Source organism: Caretta caretta, chromosome 2 (assembly GCF_965140235.1).
Source record: "Caretta caretta isolate rCarCar2 chromosome 2, rCarCar1.hap1, whole genome shotgun sequence".
Lineage (NCBI taxonomy): Eukaryota > Metazoa > Chordata > Testudines > Cheloniidae > Caretta > Caretta caretta.
In genome coordinates, this window is record NC_134207.1 from 252,209,145 (window position 1) to 252,232,739 (window position 23,595).

The 23,595-nt window shown below is 39.7% G+C and overlaps 1 protein-coding gene across 1 annotated transcript in view; it reads left to right on the plus strand.

Annotated features, from left to right (window-relative positions):
• The window catches only part of CNPY1 (canopy FGF signaling regulator 1), a 67,188-nt gene that overhangs the window by 35,435 nt on the left and 8,158 nt on the right, over positions 1-23,595 (plus strand).

A 23,595-nucleotide genomic window follows, 5' to 3' on the forward strand; every position in this document is an offset into this window, starting at 1 on the left:
CTGACATAGGCTTCTTTGGAGGAGTTGATGCAGACCACCCAGAAGGAGCTGGTGGGGCAGGGCAAGAGGGAGGAGGAGGTTTGAGGCATGAAGAGAGGAAGCACTGTCTGGAAAAGAAGAGAAAGTGGTAAAGGGACATCCAAGTTTAGTATGGTTGGGTTTGCATCCAGCCTCTTTCCTTTTAAGGTGAGGGAGAAGCCTGGTCTATGGGCTCAGAAACCTTTGGGAATTTGTTTGGGGAAAATGAGTGAAGGAGTAAGAGGATGTTGGGGAGTGTTTTAGCTCATAACATGGTAGAAATTGGAAAGAGATTGTTGTGTTGGGTGAGGGAAGTTATGCTGGACCAAGAATATGGTTCATTGTAGTTACACCAGCTTTCACAGAGACCAGTATGTTAGGGACCCAGGGTATCAGTATTGTGGAGTGACTGTGAGGATACTGTAAAAGCAGCAAAGAGTCCTGTGGCACCTTATAGATTAACAGACGTATTGGAGCATAAGCTTTCGTAGGTTAGGATACTGCTATTGCTGTTGGCTATGATTGTCTTTTATTTGCCATGAAGGGACCTCTTTCTGTGTATCGAGAAGCCAGACTTGTGACCGGGTATTGGGAGGACCCAGGAAGCGGAATCTTGAGCACTATGCAATGAACTCTCTCTGAAGGGATGGAGCACTTGTTATCGGACAAGGATAACTAGTTGTGGATGACTTCTGGTTTAACTGGACTTTTGATGTCAAAAGGACTGTACTGGAGGATGTGGCAAGTCATCAGTGCTGGTGTTCTCCTTTCAAGGGAGTGGGGGAAGGGTAGGGGGATTGTACTCTCTAGCATCAATTCAATCTGTTTTGACCTTCCTATTCTGTGTATTTTGATATTTCTGTTGTGTTGTCGAGAATGTGTTTGTTTTTATGTTGGTTGGTGTGTTTTATAAAAGATCTTAGAGGGGCAGCTACCCAGTGAAAGTCCCCTTGTTCTTGTGTTGTGAGACAGAGAGGACAGAAGCTTCCAAGTTACCTTCTCTATTCCAGTCATTATTTTATATATTTTGATCATGTCCCTGTTATTCCTTTCTACAGAAAATAGATTGGAATATGAAGAGGCAGCAGGAAAACAAAATCATCCATTTACTTCCATGTAAGTCACATTTCTGCCCGAATTTCAAGGCAGCTTTTGGTGAATGTGTGTGGGAGCCCCAAAGTGTTGGGGGTTGCGGGGGCAAGATAAGTGACAGCTTATGTGTTAATCGTTTTGGAGACTGCTCTGCAGCAGGCTCTGCGGCTTCCTTGTTGCCCAACCTTTCATCTTCCCACATAGCTGGGAGGAGACGAACTTTTGGAAGTGGCCTGTGTGATCAGCTTATGTGATCAGTTTATGTGAAAGTCACAAACGTATACAGTTATTGTGGCAAAAGCCACATTAGTTTTTCAAGGTTAAACCTTTGAAACATAGTTCTGCATGAACTGAAGAGAGGAGTATTTAATGGCTATTACAGTAATGCTGCACTGATTGCTGCAGAAGGCCCAAGTTCTTTTTTCAATTAAATCTTTGCTCCTTGATGGAGTCCAGTGGCTATAGGTTAAATTGCGACATGGGCTACATGGTTGTTCAAAGGAGTGAGAACGCCATAATCCCTTACGCCCCTGCATGAGCTACTCAGACATGGGATCCAGGCACATTGGAGTAAGCAGGCATGCCCACTATGGAGCAGGTGGATAGAGAATGGGAGGATAGTTAGCTCCAAACCACCCACCCCTCTAATCCTCCTGCCCAGTGCAGCAGAGCTGATGTGAAAGAAGGGGATGCATGGAGCACGTCATAGTTTCCTGCTGATTTAGGCCAGCAAGGAGGAAGCAGGGGAGAATTGTGACCTCAAAAGGGTGTCTCCCAATCAGAATCCCTCTGCTGTGGTGCAGTGTACACACCACCCTTTGGTTGTGCCTGAAGTCACAATCTAGCCCTGTGGATATAAAGGCCTGAACTGCACTAATACAATACATTTGCATAAGCCACCTATCGAAGCGTATTTTAGACTTTAAGGACCTGTTCCATTAAAACAATTCCCCTTCTGAAGAAGACAATTTTTGCCGCTCCCAAAAAACTTCCATTTGGACTGGGTTAATTGCAAGTGGAAGTGTGGAACTGAGGCATTTAAAAATTTAATGTCTGTTAAAAAAGGAACTGTTCTCCAATTTATTTCCTTAAGTTAGATAAAATAGGCTCTTTGGGCCTTATATGCCACTTATCCTGCATTCTTAACCCCGCTCCCAAAAATATCAACCTGTCAAATCTGAAGCTGCTCTCACAAACACCATCAAAATGGTCTGAACCTTTCAGGTCTGAACATTCACTGTCCCACCTTCGCAAAAGCTAGACTGAAATGGATGTTTGAGTTCTCAGCTTGCCTGCCTAGGATTGTCCTGCAAATCAGAACAATTGAACAGCAAGATCTCAGATCCACCAGGACACACCCATTTTCACTGTTTTCATTGTTGGTATCCATGGTCATATGGAGTGCTCATGACCACACTAAAAGGTATCTCCAGTGTTGCTATTTCCTGGTTTTATGATTATGCGAAAAGCATCAAGAGAAAAGGGTTAGGTACACATTTTCACTTCTTGAGACCTGGATCTATATGACATCCTGTAGGCCACAATTCTAATGTGTCCATTACTCTTAGTCTAGGCACTATTGGACAGTTGTCCTCACAGTGCCATGAATATATGCTACAAATAATAATAGCCAGTAGTTATTGGGTCCACTGACCTGTCTTCTGTGCTAAAGGTGCCTTCTACACAGTATCAGGAAAAATGAAGTTCTTTCCTTTGAAATATTCTTTTCCATTGTGTTTTACATGCTTGATAGAAATATGGTATGGAGGGAAGTTATTTACAAAATATTGCCCGGAAACAATAAAATGAAAGGCCTGGCCAGCATTCTAATAGTGCAACATGCGGTTCCACAAGAGATTCATATGGGCTTGCTCCCCTGCTGGTAATGGTGAGGATCACTGTGTGGACAGTGATCTTGATGGATTTTTGCAGGCTAGTATAGAGCCTCCCTTATTGAGTTGAGAAAAAGCAATGACAAGATCTGAAGGCAGCCCTGGTCACCCATCTTCATCTGGAAAGCTGGGTTGCCCAGCTACAGGGGTTTTGTAACATGTAGACACGACAATGTGAGTTGCAGATGGAGAGCCTGCAGTTGTTTTCTTGCTTTGGTGCCCTAAGGTCATAACCCATACACGATTTTAAATAGCACTTTTAAAATTAATGTATATCTCTGCATCCAGTGTGCAGCTGTATCTTTAATGCTTTGCATAGAGTAATGAAAGTGGAGGCTCTGTTTCTCTTTAGAGACACAATTTACAGCCACCCCAAAGGTAGCCTCAAAGGCATGGCCATCTTTCTGAAACTCACCACTGAGATCTCTCCTAGCACATGCAGAAAGCACTGCTCTGTACAGCTGAGAGGTTAAAATTGACTACGGGGAAAAATAATGTTGACTCCAGGTAGAAGGGAGCTGCTCATTTCCCTCACAGGGGGATAACTGGATATGTTGAAAAGCAAAAAAAATGAAGAAAATAATAGGGCTGGGAAAACTTTTAAGGGAAAGCTACAGTGGTTGCTATTTAAAATACAGCTAATTTACTAAGTGTTCCCCTCTGTCTGTTATGCCTGTCTCTTGTGTCTCATTGTTGTTTGGGCAAGGAGTGTGTGTTGTGTGGTGTTTAGCACAGTTATTGAGTGATCCCTTGTTGAGGCCTTTATATATTATGACATATATACACAAAGTATTTTTAAACCTCTTCATAGAAATTCTTGTCACTTTCCATATTCCCCAAAGTGTGAATGGCTCTAGTCTCCCTCATTTGGAGGTACCATTTTACTGATACTTCCTAGCAAGAAGGAGGGTCTAAGGATGTAGTCTGAGATCAAGATACAGTTTAATATACAGGAATATGTATGTGTGGCATTCAGGGTTGTTGCTATTCCCAACGACCTCCTCCTTCTCCTAGACACTAAATAGTGAGGACATGCTTTATTTTTAGAAGCACTTAATACAAAATCTGGCTAATTGTTTTCCTACATCTCCCCATCACTAGGAAATCAATTTAAAAGTAGAAGAAAACAGCTCTGACATGACCTTCTACACAGGGTCATAGGTACTACATTGATTGTGGAAATATTGAGAGTCTAATACTCAAATGGCCATTCATGGACATTTTAATGGGAAAACAGAGGCAAGAGATTAAGCTACTTGCCTAAATTCACCCAGTAGGTCAGTGACAGAGCCTAGGTCTCCTGAGTCCCAGTCCTCTTCCTATGTAAGTACTTGTGTCCCTCCCTTAGGAAACTTCCAGAACTCCAGGCATTTCATAGACTCTTCTGCTTAAGGCATGGACACTTAGAAAGAAAGCCAGATACCAACTGCCAGGGAGACCCGGACCTTGTGATTAGCTGCAAATCACTGTGATTTCTTCTTGAGAATTCTGTTCTTCTGCTGTGTTTGTAACATCCCTCCTGAAGTGGCTACTAAGGATACTAATATCCAATCAGGATAGTATTTACTGTTTCCATTGTGGCAGTGCCTGAGGGCCCCAATTGTCGACCAGGGCCCACCTGTGTTTGATGCTGTACAAACATAACAAAAAGACTGCCTGCCCCAGGGTGCCTACAACCTCAGGCATATTTATGGAGAGGATCCAAATAATTTGTCTGGATGTGTGTCTGTGTAAAATAGTTTAGACGAGAGTTTATCCTGGGAATTTAGAAACTAGAAGATTAAAAGAAAAACACATTCATACGATACTCAATCTGAAATTAGACATGATCTAAATTTCACAGCACTGTCTCATGAGTCTTTGGTCATTTTTTCTTCAACACTTTTTTCTTCAGCATTTTTTCTTTCTTTTTTCTTTGAGGACTCCAAATTTCCCATCGGTATTTTAGTTTTTACCCACTGGAGAACAGGGCAGTTTTCACAAAGGAATTTTATAAAATTATAAATTAATCTTTGAAGACTGAATTTCCAGCAATGCCATGGTGATTCAAGTAGTTTATCTGATGGGCGATTCACATTTTTATTACTAAACAATTAGCACACAAATTTGGGATTTTCAAAGGGCCCTGTGGGATTTAGGCACCCAATCCCATTGAATCCCTTTGAAAATCTCAGCCTAAAGTTTTAAGTGCTAAGTGCTTCCCTGCATGCAAAGACCACCAGAATCTGAGGGTGGCAGAGCTGGGTGGCTCTCAGTGGAGCATTGAATTGATGTGGGGCTGTAGGGGTCAGAATGAGGGGGAGATCCTGTGCTCTGAGATGCAGGCATCTTTAGCAGTTGGCAGACCTGCCAAGGTCCAGTGGAGTAGAGTTTCCCTTTTGTACAGTGAACTGGAGAAAGACATAAAGAGATCCAACAGAAGGGGCTGGCTCATATTGGGCCCTGGAGTAAGAATGCACCTGCGCAATGAGGAATGACTGGGGGTTGGGGAAATGTGGGGTTGGGGAACTGGGCAGGGTGAGGAAGGGGCCGGGAGCTGGTAAAACTATCATAGCTGATCCGGGAATAACATTGCACACCTGGCAGAGAAAGCTTGAACTCACACTCAAGCATTCACTGTAGAACATGACCAGCTTTTCAAAGACCATAACATGACCCTGGCATCAGATTAAATCAGAGAGTTAGAAAAACTCAAGAAAATTCCAAAAAAGCCCCTTAATTATGTGACCATTCAAGTTGTTAGGTGCAATTAAAGAGTAAGATGCACTATTAAACATGTCTCTTTAAAAATACATAAACCCCACAAACATTAAAACTATGCAAATAACAAGCTAAAATTAATAAAAAATACTGACACTAACCTTAGCTCCCAACTCACAAAGGAGATAATTGAGAAACATTCTTGATGACTAACACCCATCAAACCTTTTCTTTGCCTCTGTAATATAACACTGGCAATAGCTACAAAGTCAAAATGAACCTTATTTGCTCTTCCCGTAGTTTCTCTGGGAACGGTATATAAAAAGCGTAATACCTTACTTTTATTTATACCAGGGTAGTAAAAACATTGGTCTTTCATAAACCCATATACAATCTGCAAAATCATGGACATTTTAACAATTCCAAGCTATCTGAATGTCATCTGTTTCTCTCTAGTAGCCATCGCAATAGTATACAAGCACATCCAAATAACAATCTTTTTCCACTGAGCAACATAATTCCAAGTGCTCTAATTAGACAAAAATCATTAGAGACAAAGCTACTGTAAGAACATAGACTAAATATTAATCATATTCCAATTCACAAAGATATTTTCATTACGTTATGAAAGTGCTGGTTCTGACTCCATAGTTAAGATTGGGTTCCATTTTGCATTTAAAGCAGGTATTCAACCTCTTTTTTTGTTTGGTTTTGGTTTTTGGTATGAAAAATACAGTGTATCCTTCCTAAACCTGCAGCACTTACTCTTTTTGGTTACAGAATGAATTTTCCAAGAATTTACAAGTAAATCTGTTAACTGGTTTATAAATTAAAGTGAATTAAAAACTGGGTCCTTCAACACTTTTTTACCACTGTCTGTCTTTTCTTTGTCCTGAACAATCTTAACAATGAAACAACACAGATTCGTCAAACTTTCCATATAGTTAACTTAAACTAAAATCTTGCACATAGGCAATACATCAAGAAATTAAAATGATCTATTGGTCCCTTCTGGCCATTAACTCTATGACTAATTAAGATAGATACAACAATTGTAAATAACTTAATTATATAGACTGCAGACAGGCTTGGGTCAAGAGTTCACACAAGGGCAGCCTAACTAAGAGAAGGAAAGCTCTGATCTCCACCCACCCATTTATGGGTTAAATGAAGTCTGGTGTTGGACATTGGTGACACCAATACCTCCTGTTGGCCTCCTACAGCAACAAGGTGGGAAGAGAATGGGTATGTACTTAGTCTAACTGGGGAAAGACACTCTCACTGTGGTGCATATCAGAGACATCAGCTGAGACATTATAATTCTTATTGGTGCAAAGTAACTATATCAGTGCAAGCAGTTTTCTTCTTTATGTGGCAAGTTACCAAAGGGCAGTAGTAGATACTGGTTATAAGGAGTGGTGACACTAGCTTTATGTTTTTCTGCCAAGGACTACTGCTAATGGTGGGATGGTGTTTTAGTCCTATTTCAGATGTTCGCCTGCCTCTAGCCTGTCATGAGGAAGGGAAAGCATTGCTAGACATGTGCATTGCCAACTAATGCATGATAACCAATACATGGTTCCAAAAACAGGGTGCATTATTTGGTTATGTACTGCAATAGTACATATGTACTATTACAGAAAGTACAAAGTACTGCAAAAAGGCTCCAGAGGCAATCCCAGCAATTACAGGACAGTAAGCCTAACTTCAGTACCGGGCAAATTGGTTGAAACTATAGTAAAGAATAGAATTATCAGACACATCGATGATCACGATGTGTTGGGGAAAAGTCAACATGTTTTTCTATGAAGGGAAATCATTCCTCACTAATCTACTACAATTCTTTGAGGGAGTCAACAAGCATATGGACAAGGATGATCCAGTGGGTCTATTGTACTTATATTTTCAGAAAGTTTTTGACAAGATCCCTCACCAAAGGCTCTTAAGCAAAGTAAATTGTCATGAGATAAGAGGGAAGGTCCTCTCCTGGATCAGCAACTGGTTAAAAGATAGAGAAAAAAGGGGTAGGAATAAATGGTCAGTTTTCAGAATGGAGAGAGGTAAATAGTGTTGTCCTCCAGGGGGTCTGTACTGGGCCCAGTCCTATTCAACATATTCATAAATGATCTGAAAAAAGGAGTAAACAGTGACATGGCAAAATTTGGAGATGATACAAAACTACTCAAGATAGTTAAATCCAAAGCAGACTATGAAAAATTACAAAGGGACCTCACAAAACTAAGTGACTGGGCAACAAAATGGACGATGAAATTCAGTTGTTGACAAATGCAAAGTAATGCACATTGGAAAACATAATCCAACTATACATATAAAATGATGGGGTCTAAATTAGCTGTTATCACTCAAGAAAGAGATCTTGGAGTCATTGTAGATAGTTTTCTGAAAACATCCACTCAATGTGCAGCAGCAGTCAAAAAAGAGAACAGAATGTTGCAGCGGCACTGGAATAGGCGGGGCCTGGGGGCCATTGCCCTTCCACTTTCTGGCAGGGGCCCCGCCCCGCCCCTCCTCTTCCTCATGAGGTCCCGCCCCCTCAGCCAGGCCGGCATCTGGAGCCCAGCCTGGGAGCTCAGACAGTTGTGGAGCCCTACCTTGTGAACCCTCCACCTGCCCAGGATGGGGCGGGGGATTGAGAGCAGCCCCTGGCCCATGTCCCCACCCCACGGCGGCCTCCCCACCCATGGCAGGGCGGTCCGCGGTTCCCCACAGTTACCTGATGCAGATGGGGCAAACCAAGGAGAAAGAGGAGTGTTGGTGGACTGAAGATGTGCAAGTAACAATCTGAAATAAGAAAATGGTCCAAAGAGAAAAGTCAATGAAGCCATTGAGTGTAAATGAAAACAAATACAAAGAAGCAAAGTGAGCTTCCAAGTAGGCAGCAAAGAAGGCCAAAAACAGTGCCCTAGACAATTTGTATCCTGAGCTTGAAAATGATCCTCAGCAGGCTGGCAAAAAGCTATAGCATTACAAAAATGAACTGAAAGGGAAGGAGGATGGTATTGTAGTGCCATTTGTAAATGGTGTTTGGAGAGACTTCTGGTAACACCCAAACAAGTGAAAGAAAGTTGGAAACAATACGTTGAGAGTATATTAAATGAGGTGAACTGTTTTAGGACAGAATTGCTAATGCATAATCCTAATGTGATTCCTGAGCCTGATATAACAGAGGAGGAGGAGTCAGACAAGCAGTCCAGGAAATTAAGAAGAGTTGCAGCAGGACCTAATGAAGTGACAGCGAACCTGGTGAAAGTCTTGGGCAAGAGACACATAAAATGGAGGAGCAGAATGGTTAAAGCTGTATAGTGAGAGAAAAAAATCCCCCAAGACTGGTGCAAGTGTATCCTAGTCCCAATATATAAGAAGGATGAATTTGGAAACTATTGAACAATAAAGCTACTGTCCAATGGAATGAAGATACTGGAATGTATCCTGGATACTAGGACTAGGAGAATGGTGGAATCCCTCCTTAAACAAAAACAGTTCAGCTTTAGGAAAAGATGAGGAACCACAGATGCCAGGTTTGTAATTTGGCAAGGGATAAAGAAGTCGCTAGAGAACCAACAGGATAGTTTCTGAGCTTTTATAGGCCTAGAAAAGGCATATGATAAATAGAAGGATTCTGACACCAGTGCTAAGAAAATGTGGAGTGTATGAGGATTTAAAAACTATGGTGAATGCCTTATATGATCACCTAAAACAATGTGATTTGAATGACAAGTCCCTTTGAAGTGAAAGTACTTCAGGAAATATGTGTAGAAATTGGAGGAAGTCCTGAGGAGAGGGGAAAAAAAAGATTAGAGGTCTAGAAAACATGAATATGAGGAAAGATTGGAGAAAATTGGGTTTGTTTAGCTCGAGAGAGGACATAACCATCATTAAGTATGTAAAAGATTGTTGTAAAGAGAGGTTGATAAATTTCTCCTCCTTAACTAATGTGGACAGAATAAGAAGCAATGGGCTTAAATTGTAGCAAGGGAGATTTACTTTATACATTAGGAAAAACTTCCTAACTGTCAGGGTAGTTAAGCACTGGAACAAATTACCTAGGGAGGTTGTGGAATCTCCATCTTTTGGAGGTTTTTTAAAATAATTTAGACAAGCACCTGTCAGGGATGGTCTAGATCAGGGGTTCTCAAACTTCATTGCACCATGACCCCTTTCTGACAATAAAAATTACTACATGACCCCAGGAGGGGGAACCGAGGCCTGAGCCTGCCCGAGCCCCACTGACCCGGATGGGGCGGGAAAAAGCTGAAGCCCAAGGGCTTCAGCCCCAGGCAGGGTGGGGGCCTAAAACCTGAGTCCCAACATGCAGGCCTGAAACCCTCAGGCTTTGGCCTTGGGTGGTGGGGCTAGGGCTTCAGTCCTGGGCCCCAGCAAGTCCAAGCCAGCCCTGGTGATCCCATTAAAATGGGGTTGCAACCCACTTTGGGGTCCCGACCCACAGTTTGAGAACTGCTGGTCTAGATGATACTTAGTCCTGCCTCGGTGCAGGGGACTGGACTATATGACTGATCAAGGTCCCTCCCAGTCCTACATTTCTAAGATTCTGTGATGGACTACGTCAGCAGGGAGATACCAATGGACAATGGTGAGACGCTGTGATATGCAGATGACATAACGATAAGGGCATCCTCAAAAAAAGGCCTAGAGAAAACGGTAAACCAATGGTATGACCAGCTATGCAGGCATGGGATGAAAATTAACATGACTAAGGCTGAGGTCATACGGGTCAGCAGAGGTGCCACAGGGAAATCAGACATAGAGATCAATGGAACATAACTAAATCTGACTGACTAGTTCAAGTACCTTGGCACTGGGTTATGGAAGATAGCAAGCTTGAACATGAGATACAATGCTGATTGGGGGTGCTGGAATAATATGGAATGATATATTAGGTGTTGTGTATGACAAGTATGTGCCACTGAGACTAAAAGGCCAATAGTATAGAACAGCAATGTGCCCACAGTGCTGTATGGTGCAGAAGCGTGGACGATAAAGAGACAGCAGATTCAATGCCTACAGGTGTTGGAAACGAGATGTTTTTGCACCACAGTAGGAGTCACACAAAGAAACAAATTTTGAAATGAAAGTATTAGGATGGAAGTCAAAGAGGATCATGTGGCTGACTAAATCTGGGAAGTGGGTTTGGACACATGCAGAGAATGAAGGAAGAGGACCTGTTGAAAATACCATGGTAGGAAGGAGATGCTGAAGAAGCAATGGATGGATTGCATCAAAGAAGATGGTAAGCAGGCCTCGGACAGAAGAAGATGGTGGATGCTTGCATGATGACATGACCCCCGGTGATGGGATAAGGAGAAGAGGACGAATTCAAAATATCTCATGATAGCATTCTCTTTGGCTCTCTTGTTTATCATTTGTTTATGACTTTTTAAGTAATTTTTTAAAACTAAGGAAATTCCCAGAGAAAAAACTGTATTAAAATGGATTTAAAATTGAGAATATGTATCAGTAACTTAAAAAAAACATTACAGGGATATTGTAATTATCCCAAAGCCAAGCATTGCAAATCCAGGAACTTCAGAGTTAAGGTCAGACTTAAAAGAAATTCAAACATAGTAAGAAATTAAAAGGCATATAAGACTCCAGACCAACTGCAAATTAGGTTCCTAAATTTGTATTTAGGCACTTAAATAAGTGAAGGCTTTCAAATGTGCTGAGTACTCAGCAGCTCCCACTGAAGTTGAGACATTTGAAAGTCATGTTACTGATTTGGGAGGCTACCTTTAGGCACCCATTTTTTTAATCTTGGCCGTACTGTAAATTAGGTAACATAGTTTTTGTATGTGTTACTAAAAGTTTCCCTTGAGTTTTGCCAATTAAGGAGGGTTGGGAAGTTTTCTGAGATTATAATACCGAAGGAAGTAAAGATCGAAATGGCTCTCAGCCAGCTGGTGCCAAAACGTTTCAAGAATCCTCTTTGGTCACTACTGCCTGTCAATCTTGTTTGGACAGGAAGTACCCATCAGTTCCAGACTAGTGGAGTTGGGATGCAAAAGATAACTTACAAGTTAAAAGTAAAATTACTTTGTTTACTTCAAAATGTTCTGAAATGCCTTCTATTTAAATCTACAATAATTATCAGAAGATATGCTGATTAATCTATGATTTTCTCAGACTTGTGATTTTGGTGGTTGATATCATGCCAATGAAGTATAAATTTTTTTGTCAATTGGAAATGAAATGTGTGATATTTTTAATCTACGGTAGAAGCTCAGAGTTACGAACACCTTGGGAATGGAAGTTAGTCAGAACTCTGAAATGTTCGTAACTCTGAACAAAACTGCACGGTTCTTTCAAAAGTTTACAACTGAACATTGATTAATAGATTTATAGATACTAAGGTCAGAAGGGACCATTATGCTCATCTAGTCCGACCTCCTGCACAACACAGGCCAAAGAATCTCACCCACCCACTCCTGCGAAAAACCTCTCACCTATGTCTGAGCTATTGAAGTCCTCAAATCGTGGTTTAAAGACTTCAAGGAGCAGAGAATCCTCCAGCAAGTGACCCGTGCCCTGTGCTACAGAGGAAGGTGAAAAACCTCTAGGGCCTCTTCCAATCTGCCCTGGAGGAAAATTTTTCCAGACCCCAAATATGGCGATCGGCTAAACCCTGAGCATATGGACAAGATTCACCAGCCAGATACCCAGGAAAGAATTTTCTATAGTAACTCGGATCCCACCCCATCTAACATCCCATCACAGGCCATTGGGCCTATTTACCATGAATATTTAAAGATCAATTAATTACCAAAAACATGTTATCCCATCATACCATATCTTCCATAAACTTATCGAGTTTAATCTTAAAGCCAGGTAGGTCTTTTGCCCCCACTGCTTCCCTTGGAAGGCTATTCCAAAAGTTCACTCCTCTGATGGTTAGATACCTTTGTCTAATTTCAAGTCAAACTTGACTTAATACAGCTTTAAAACTTTACTATGCAAAAGAAAAATGCTGCTTTTAACCATCTTAATTTAAATGGACCAAGCACAGAAACAGTTTCCTTCCCTTGTCAAATCTTTTTTTAAACTTTCCCTTATTTTTAGTAGTTTATGTTTAACATGGCACTGTACTATGTTTGCTTTTTTTTTTTTTTTCCTTTTGTGTCTTGACTGATGCCTGATTGAGTACTTCGGGTTCCAAGTGAGGTGTGTGGTTGACCAGTCAATTCATAACTCTGATGTTTGTAACTCTGAGGTTCTGCTTATGTTACAAACCAGTGCTACTCAACTCACAGGTCTTTATAGCTCTGAATGGGGGTCTGATGCCTGTGTCAATTGTTGGGCAATGTATCTGACGTTAATGTGATAGCTGCTTTGGGGAGGAGAAATGGCAATTTGGAAAAGAAAAACATCAGAGACACACTCAGGCAGAGGGACTAAACCCATATTTGCACAGGTATGTCTGCTTTGATGTTGAAGCTTTCAGAAAGTTACTCTAGTGGAGGATATTCTATACATGCTACTTCATAATAAGCTTGTCATATTCATTGTGTATTTGAAAGGTTTAATTATTTGTGATTGTTCAATGTTCTATGTAAAAGAATAAATGGACACAAATCAGATGTCAAGAATTATAACATTCAAAAACCAGTCGGAGAACACTTCAATCTCTTTGGTCACTCAATTACGGACCTAAAAGTGGCAATTCTTCAACAAAAAAACTTCAAAAACGGACTCCAACGAGAGACTGCTGAATTGGAATTAATTTGCAAACAGGATACAATTAACTTAGGCTTGAATAAAGACTGGGAGTGGATGGGTCATTACACAAAGTAAAACAATTTCTCCATGTTCATCCCCCCCCACCCCCCAACTATTCCTCAGACGTTCTTGTCAACTGCTCGAAATGGCCCACTTTGATTATCACTACAAAAGGTTTCCCCCTCCCCACCCCCCCGCTCTCCTGCTGGTAATAGCTCACCTTACCTGATCACTCTCCTTACAGTGTGTATGGTAACACCCATTGTTTCTTGTTCGCTTTGTATATAAATCTCCCCACTGTATTTTCCACCGAATGCATCCGATGAAGTGAGCTGTAGGTCACAAAAGCTTATGCTCAAATAAATTTTTTATTCTCAAAGGTGCCACAAGTACTCCTTTTCTTTTTGCGAATACAGACTAACATGGCTGCTACTCTGAAACCTTTCAATATCAAAGTCTCTTTAGCTGTTATAGGCCGAGTGTCACTGTTACAAACATCTCCTTGAGCACTGGATGTATTCTGTTACTGTATGTTTGTGCATCTATAGTTGGCCAGATTTTCAAAGTTAGATATGTACAGTTCCCGGAGTAGATTTCCACATTCTTAACTCGTGCATGCACAAGTACTTGATGTACATGCAATTATGTATGCTTCACTTTGAAAATGTGGACTTACCTGTATGCTGTTATTTTATATGTCCAGCTGAACCCATTAAAACTTGCCATTTTGCCTTGAAAAAAGAAAATTATTTTTAGTATTTGTAGAATTACTTATACTTATTATAGAAAATACCCAGGAATACCCCAAATAGTGTAGTAAAGTTATTTAGCTATATCTAAGGCATTATCAAAGGCAGTTGGCATGTTCTTAAGGTAGATCACCCAGAAAAATATTTATGTGCTCTCAATGTTTGGAATAACTGTCTTTAGAAACACCCTATAAGACACAGCCCATCAACTTCTTTTGTAATTTTATTTATTAGCTTCATGCACTCATCAAAAAAGCAGTTGATATTTGTGGCTTTTGTCATATTAACCAAATTTAAGAAACATCTTAGTCGTACCTTTCCTCTTAAGTTAATCTAACAATGACGAGCTATAGATCAGTTATTACTGTTGATTCTTTTACCTGATGTTGTTGGTCTCGATCTATTTGTTATTCATAAAATACATTTCAGTGCTTAGCTAAAATCAACTCTGACTTTCTGCTTTCTTCAGAATGTGGGTTAATTCTTTTGGAGAAATGTGTGTAGTCCCAAAAGACTGTCATAAGAACATGACCTTTGGTACCTGTCAGTGTAGTAAAGAGGCAGTCTTTCCTGACAGCTGTGGTGATAATCCTCTTTGTCTCCGTTAAGTGATAGCTGATAAGTCTGTATAGAATTAGTTTGTAATGTTTATTTATCAACAGATCCCATTTCTCCACATGGCTAAATGGGTTGGCAGAAACTCATAGGGAAGGCAAGTTTAAAACAATGTTTATATTTAAATGAAAGTTTGTAGTTGCTCTAATTTGATTTGTCTTATATGTAGGTAGCTATATTGTAGGCTAGGAAACAGGCCTAAAACTTGATATTAATACTTATTTTATTAAAAAAGGGCAAAATCCATACCGAAACATAAGAATTTCTAAAATATCTTTTGCAAAAAGGAAATATGGAAGGACTGTCAGCTTCAACGTGTGCTTGTTTTCAACTGACTGAAGTAAGGAAGAGCAGTAAGTTAATTTCTTGCAACCATGTTTTTTTGGACAGCGTAGTCCCAATCTTGAGCTGTGCTGATACTCACTCTGCGTAGCTGAGCAGCAGAGCATGAAGGTGGCTTTAAGCCCACTTCTGCACTTCCTGACTATCTCTTGGACAGTTGGCTGCTCTGTAATTTAGAGCTATCCTGAACCTTCTCTAAACTATGCTGTCTTGTAACAGTCTTCTAGAAAGTGTCACATTGGCCAGGGATCACTAGGGGAAGCCTCATCTACACAATTAGGGCAGTTTTCAGGCCTATAGTGCTGCCTGAATGGTTCAAAGGAACCTTAATATGAACCAGGAACTGGCCCTATAATTCTTTGATTTCCATAGAATTCTGTTATGGGGGACATGTACTTATATCTGTCAATACCCATATTTGAAATGTGGCTCATGCAGATGATTTGAGGTCTGGTCTCAGCATGTTGCCATGTACACACAGAGGAGGGCTCATAGCAGTTAATAGATAAGTGTGCATTAAAGCACAGTTCTACTCAGAAAGGTGACTGTGTAAAAATGACACCTTCGTACTCAGCTGAGCTTGCATATATTGAGAGAGCTGATTCTCAGCAGCACACTTGGCTGGGTTTGAAGGGTGCTCACCTCATCTCAGTGCTGGGTCTTAAAGCATCTTCTGGGATCCACATTGCTGCAGAATACAATTCAAGATTGTGTGTTACTATAGAAAATCCTTCAAAAAATAGGCCTAATTACTGGCGTGATTACCTCTCGCTCTTCCCAGCAGTGCAATTCAACTGGGCCATGTCGGCTGTTGATCCATCTTGCGCAAAGGCCTAAGACTTTCTTTAGCAAGGGTCCTTAGTTGCCCTTTACTGAGGCATTCTCCCAGCCGTTCCAAGCTGAGAAACTAAAGTGACGCTGTGCTAGACTGAAGAAGTAGACAGCAAGGCCCCAATTCAGCAAAACACTTCAGTACCTGCTAAATCCCACTGAAGTCAATGGGTCCACTCACATACTTCAATTTCAGAACGTGCTGTACTGTTTTGGTGAATCAGAATCTAAATTGTCATCAGTCCGGAGAGGCATAACAAGAGAATTAGAGCTGTTTTAATGTCTCCCCCACTTCTGGCTCCAGATCTTCTGTGTTTTTATATGGCTACAATCATTTTGAAATCCTGCAGCCTTTCCTTTACCTGTGAAGTGTGCATACAGAAATCTTAGTCTGGACTTTGTGTGTCATTGTTCTAGTTGTAAGAGTAGTGCTCTTTGCTCCGGAGACTCATAGTAGACTAAGGGGGCAAGCTCTGGCTCACGTGTTGTTTTGGGTAGGGTGTCTTTCTTCAGTAAGGAAAGTGTATTGCCGGGGAAATAGAATACATTAGATTGCAACCCTGTGCAGCTTGGAATAGATAAGAGAGCCCCTTGCCAGGTGGCCAGGGGAGTAAGTCCATTCTCCCAGCTTCCTCACCAGCCGGTTCTGTCCAGTCACCTGAAGCAAGTTTTCAGCCATCCAAAAGTACATTCAATGGCAGAGTGCCCCACGGTGTGCCGCCTTCTACCTCTCCTGAGCTGAGCGAGCCTAGCTGGATAGATGAATGGGGTCATGAGCCAAGTCTCCTGCAGTTAACCATTATTTCCTGTGAATAAAGAATGGTTAAGGTTGAGTAGAATGTCAGCAAACCTTTCATCCCCGCTCCTTTCAGCTGTCTGTGTTCTTACCCACAAGCCATACAAAGTGTTCTGGCTTGTTTGTCAGATATGTGGCCAGCTGGCTCCTTTGCATAATGAGTGTGCTTTGGGAAGACCTGGTGTATTTGGCTGCACATCTGTGGAGACAGTTCCTGATGTGGTATAGTTGACCATTCATTTCCACGTTTTTCACAAGGAGTCCCAAGTGGTACTTGTGTACATTCCACACCCCCAGCATCTACCATGTGGGAGAAGGCTGCTCTTACTGACCCTCTATAATGGAAGGGGTGTTACAGAGATGAGTTTACTCATAATGCTCACTTACTTCCTGAACACAAACGTGACCAATGTCCACAATAATTCCAACAATCAGTGTCTTTAATTTAAAAAATCTCTGGTTCTAGGGAGAGATTTTAGGTGTTTAATGTTCAGTCTGTGGTCATATTCCTAAAAATCACAACCTTATTTTAAGCCCTTCCAGTGACCTTCTGAAATGATTCTGTGAGAAGGAAATTGAAAGGTGGCAATCTCTTGAAAGAATCTAGGAAAGGATAAAAATTTGCATGGTGCTGGGGATCTGATTCACCTAGGCCTTGTCTGAATTCAGAGTTACATCACTTTTACTAAGGGTGTGCTTTTTAAACCAATTTGGTTAAATCAGTGCAAAACACAATGTGGACACTCTTAATCTGGTTTCAAACCTACGGTATCAATTTATCTTAATTTGGTAAGGAATTGATAAACTAAATTGATATACGTCTGGTTAAAATTGAATTGAGTGTCCTCACTGAGTTTTACATCAGTTTAACTAAACCAGTTTAAAAACCAATTTAAAGGGGGCAATTTTTAATATAGACAATGCCTAAGTTTCAGTGTTATGCCGATGTAACTCCATTGACTTCAGTGGAATTACTCCTGATTTATATGGGAGGAGAATCAAGGGCCTGTATTTCTGAAGAGAGAATATGGGGGAGGGATAGTTGCTGTTTCTTGAACTTCTAGAAAGAAAATCTAGGAAGCATATAAACTTTCAGCTGATTAGAAAACTTTATTCACTGTCATATATAAACCTAGTTGAAATTTCCTTAGGGATTTCCCTTTATTTACATAGTTTCCTGTGCTGGAGTCATGAATCCATTGTCTGTACAGATGCTGTTACTTTAAAATCATTCCATTAATAGAACATCAAAAACAGATGCTTCCCCACTTTTGATGTCTTGCTCTTTTATTCAGAAGGTTGGGCACCATCATCCCTCTGCACCCAAATGTGCATGGAAGTGGAAAAGTTATTTGGAAAATCCGTTACACAATTTACAAAGTACTAACTCCTGGGAGAGAAAATCTTAGTGGCTACTCAGAGAGGGGAGTGCCCTGGAACTGTGCAGAGTTTGAGGGGGATACACAGGAAATCCTGGTACTAATTCCATGGATCTCAGGGTATTCCTGTAAAAGGCTGGCCCTCTGTGTTCTTTGGCTCCCTCCTATTACTAGCAGCACAGCTCAATCTGAATCATTAGTGACCTGATTCTGACTGTATAGTTACAATCGTCTGCATGGCTAGAAGCCATATACAGAACCCAAAGTACTGCTGTTATAGCTTCCCCAGTTTGCAAGGAAATGAACAGTACTTCAATCTCTGCCTTCAGACAGACACACCCAAAATCGTTTTCAGCCTCAACCACGTGGTGTTCATGAGAGGGTTTTTTTTTTTGTCTCAGGAGAGGTGAGAGAGGAGAATGAATGGCACATGGACTCCTCTTCACCTGCTTCCTAGGCCTATTTGGGTGGGATAGATTCCCTCTGTGCTGTAAGGGGCTTGTCAGCGACTAGTAGAAATATTGAATAGGGAACATCCTCCTCTGACACTTGAGGAACACTAATGCTCAGGGGCATGTACCTGATTTCTGAATGCTGCGCTAGGGCAGCTCAACGTTCTTTTGAAGAAGGTGTTAAATTTTAAGGAGAAAATGAAAGTGGGCGTGTAAATAAAGTTTGTGTTTTGGTAGGATGGTTTGCTTGGATTGTCCAGTTGTTACTTCAGGCACACTGGGCAGTGTTTGGATGCCCATTAGAGATGGTAAGCAACCGGTTAACGGTTTAGAGCAACACTTAGGAAAATGGATATCCGAGTAAACTGTATTTCAGCTGAAGAACAGGTGTGTATGGGGTGATCCTTTTTCTATAGTGATGAGGACTTCATATTATTCAGAATAACAAACACTTGCCCCTGCAGATTTTTAAGTGACTAGGTTAAAGAAGCGTTAATTAACCGCAATGATAGGCTTATGTTTATATCAGCCATATAAGTGCGTCTGATAGGTTTATCATACCATCTGCAATGTGTTGCCTTTTAAAAAAGAGTTACCTTTTTTTTTTTTTTTTGGTATTTCAGACCTTTTACCCTTTAGGAACATAGGCTTTCTGACACAGACCAGTAAAACTAAGCCTATTCCGGAAGAAACAGAGTCCAGATGATGAATGAGTAGTTTAATCATGTTTTGAAGTCCTCTTTCACGTCTATCCATGAGTTGAAGTGGCAGTGTGCTTGTTGGGATAATATTTCTTTTTGTATGGGTGGAGCTTCAGCTGCCATTATGCGGCTGCTTTTTCTTAGTTGGTTGATAGTGACCATTTTTAAACATTTAAAAAGAAGCCAAAACCATACTACTTTTTGGATACCACAGGAGAGTGAAGTATATTACTATGATTATGACGTTCAGTTCTGGTTAAGAGTTGTACAATAAATTTTTCTGGCACTAGTTAAAGTTTGACTAGCCTGCATTAGGCCAGAGATTACACATGTTTTGAATTCTGGCATTAACTAAACCAGTTTAATATTTGGTGCTGGCCTTAAATGAAAAGGAATGCAACTGTTGAGTTTGTGACTTGCTGTGGAATACCATAGTGTGAATTTCTTCCTTTGTAAGAGAGTTCTTAATTCCAGATATTAAAATGCTGGAGAATCTTACTGAAAGTGAAGTTACGCTGATTAGTTACACTACAAAAGCTAATGTATGTACATCTGCTTGGATCACGTCTTTAATAGAAATAATAATGGCTAACCTTGCTCATGGAACACTTCACTTATAGTGTATCTATACAAACACAATTGACATCACAGCTGAGAGCTGCTTTTTATTTTTAAGTAAACAATATTCCAATTGTCTGATTAACAGAGTGACTTCCTCCCATATTACAAGAATTTCACCTCTTTCCTTAATAACATGAACTCTCCTGCTTTTAAAGTAGAATTTGTTATGAATGGATACTGGAAAGGTAAATTCTTAAACTTTCCTTTAAATGTTCTGTTACACAATACAGTTTCTTTTATTGATTAAGCCCAGATGGTCTGCTCATGTAGCAAACAGATATTTTTACAAACCTTTATTATGCCTCATTAGAATTCACTCCTTTAGATGATTTCTAATTATATTGTCTAATAAAAGTAAACCTTAGAAGCTATTTGCATATTATATGAAGAAATCTCATACAACAAACTCACAGTGGATTCAATTAACATAATAGCTAATTATATATCCCATCAGCCTTTAGAGTAGCTCAGCATTCATGTTTCTCCTGTTTTAGCCTAGAGCAAAGGAGGTTTGAATTTTCACTTCTAAATATTGACTTTTAACTAATATCAAAAATGATTTGAACACTTTGTGGATGAAAAGATGGTGATTAAACTACATGAAACATTTTAAAATACGTGTTTAAAAATTATTTGAAACAATTTCCAATAAAATATAAAACTTTGCATATGATCAGTTCTGGCTCTCTCTCTATTTTTTTTAAAATATAACCAAGTATGTACAGTTTTATTGAAAATAACACTTGATTGTTTTGGAAAATGCATATATACTGCAGTTACATATTCATATCTCTTAACGCACAACATAATGCAATTGTATTCTTTTTGTGGCTGGTTGGGGTATCTATCAGGCAAGAAATTTACGATGAGATTAACAGAGACATAGTAATGAACTGGCATATGAATATCCTGTAACTGACTGATATTAAGGTATTGCCATAGTAGTCTGTAATTAATTCTCTAGCTGTCTTTTGAAATTGGCTGAAATATTCTGGGAAACAAAAATAAACAGCAAAAATTTTAGTGAACTTTTAAAAAAAATTAAAGGGTATCTTTTATTCTTTAAATAATATGGAGAATCAACAGATTATGAAATGATTAACAAAAAAATCAAACATTTAGAATGATCAAAGGCTGTGATTTATTTGAAAAATTAAAATAATTCATGCATTCTATCATCAATATGGCACATCAAATGTAATGACTAATTTGCTGGGTACCATATTTATATTTTTACAAAAAATAGCAGATAAAGTTTGGTGCAGGGTGAAATGGCTTTGTCCCATTACAATGATGGCTGTCTTTTCATTCATATTTTAATGAGGTTAGTATCTCTGAGACAGCTTTTTCGGGGAGGAGGCCCATGTCTCCGGTACAATTACAATAGGAGTTGCTTTATTGACAAGCACTATTCAAAATCTTCACAGTATAGGAAGAAAGGCTTTAGTTTTCTGCCACTTGTCCAAATACTTATTGCTTTTATTATTAAAACACTTTTTAAAAGAGCACTCAACTTTTGTCAGGTATAACTGAGTATTTTTCAACAAAATCTTTTATATTCTTTTAAATTCAAGTTGTATTTGCTTTTAATAAAAGCTCACCATCCAAAAGCTAATAAGTAGACACCAGAAATGAACAGATACATACATATAGCCTGTGTAAGGGTTTACCATATATATGCACATCCCATTCAATATAGTTTACAGGGACTGAGAGTCTGATTCCAGACAAACTAATAGTTATGTGAAAAAATAAAGTTATCCAGAGGTCACATGTTAAGTATAATTTTTTATTAACTTGGCAAGAAAAAATCAACAGTGACTGTTTTAAAGCAGAGTTCTTGTAATTATGATTTTATTAATCTACTTCACGAATATGCTACTCCTAAAATGATTTTCCTAAGTATAATAAGACAACATACTGAAATACAAAGAGAAGTTAAGAAAATGCAGTTCATATGTTGGCTTCTGAGAGCATTATGGGAAATATAATAGGTGGGGGAAATGAGAGCAAAAAATGATGTATAAATATAAGAATAAACAGGTTGCAAAATTCCTTCCATAAGTGTTAACCCCTGTAAGCAAAGTATCTAGGGAATTTTATCTGTAGCTGCTGTTACATGCATTGTGAAGTTTGATTTTCGTTCAGTATGTTTCAAAAGCATTTCCTAATGCAAAGGTGATTTGTTTTCAGCATATAGTAATAGTCTCATTCTCCATGCTCATATACAGTACTTGCCACTCATGATGTATACTCTTGCTCAACCACTGTTAACTTTTGTGATTGGATTGGGAGTTACTGACGGGTAAGGGGATGGGGAAGAGTGTAGTATGTGAGTGAATTCTTGAATAACAGTTGGCCTATAAATAGATCTCTTTTTCAGAACTTAAAATACAGTCTTGCTTGTATTAGGAAAACATGGTAGATCTCTTTTTATCTGCAAATAAATATAGTTAGTATTTCCATTAAAAATCCCCCCTGCTAGTGAGCTGGTTGGATTTATTGTCATGCAAGTAGGTTTAGAGGTGTGTGTATGTGCAGTATAGTATAGTTTATTGCTACTGAAAGCACATTGGGTCAGATACATCTTTGGTATAATCTCATTGACCTTAGTGGAAGTTACACTGGGAGAGAATTTGGTCTATTATGTTAAATCTTTGTCTTTGGCAAGAGGATTTGTAAAAGTTCTATTGTATTTGCAAATTCAGATGCTGTAGTTTTTCTTTTTTCGCATATTAACTATTTGGAAGAGGCAGTCAGACATATCCATGTGCCATGTTGTCTTGTTTTCCTCAACTTCTAATGGGTGGGAAAAAACCACTTGAGATTGGAATATATAATTCAAATCGTCTTTCTGGAACCAGGTTGTGCTGCCATTCGCTTTCCTTGCTTTATGATACACGTTTGCTTTTTAAATGTTAATATTGAAATTAATAAAATAATTTTCACGGCCAAATGCAACTCAACCCAACCTTACTGTAAACTAGAATGCACATCTCTATAAATGTAGATTATTTTAAACTAAAAACTGACTTTTTAAAAAATATATACAGTGTTTGCCTCATGCCCTTTTTGCTTTTTCCAGGTTTCATAAAAAGTAGATTCCACATCCAGAATGAGGTTGGGGGAGGGAGGATTTCATAATAGGACCTAGTTTAAGAAGAAGAAAAACCTTTAGGCTTTAATTTTAATTCTCCTGCCTCTATTTATCTGATCTGTGGCCAGATGGTGGTGAAGCAAGGAAACCCTTTGTGTAAATGAAGCACACATGTGAAAGTGCTTCTGTAATGTAATCATTGAGACCGGAAGGGTTCATACTGTGTCTGAAAAGAGACAATAGAGACTGGATATATCAACATTGCAGAAATCGAGTTCATTTGTGATTCAGCCCCTTTGACTATGGTTGTCATGAAAACTTCCTACTTTGATCAGCAGAGGGTGGAGAGAAAAATCTTCTAAAGGTCCAAGGATGCAGCACTGTTGTTTACTGTGCACTTGGCTTCAGTTCACGCCCCCTTCCGGAAGAAGCAACAGAGATAGGAGCATCTTGCACCTTGACCTGTCTAGACGGGAGAGAAGTTTTTTGTCCCCGTTACCAAGGGCGAGGAGTGCTCTTTGACCCTGGGAGCACTAGCTGTTGAGACTCTCACTAAGT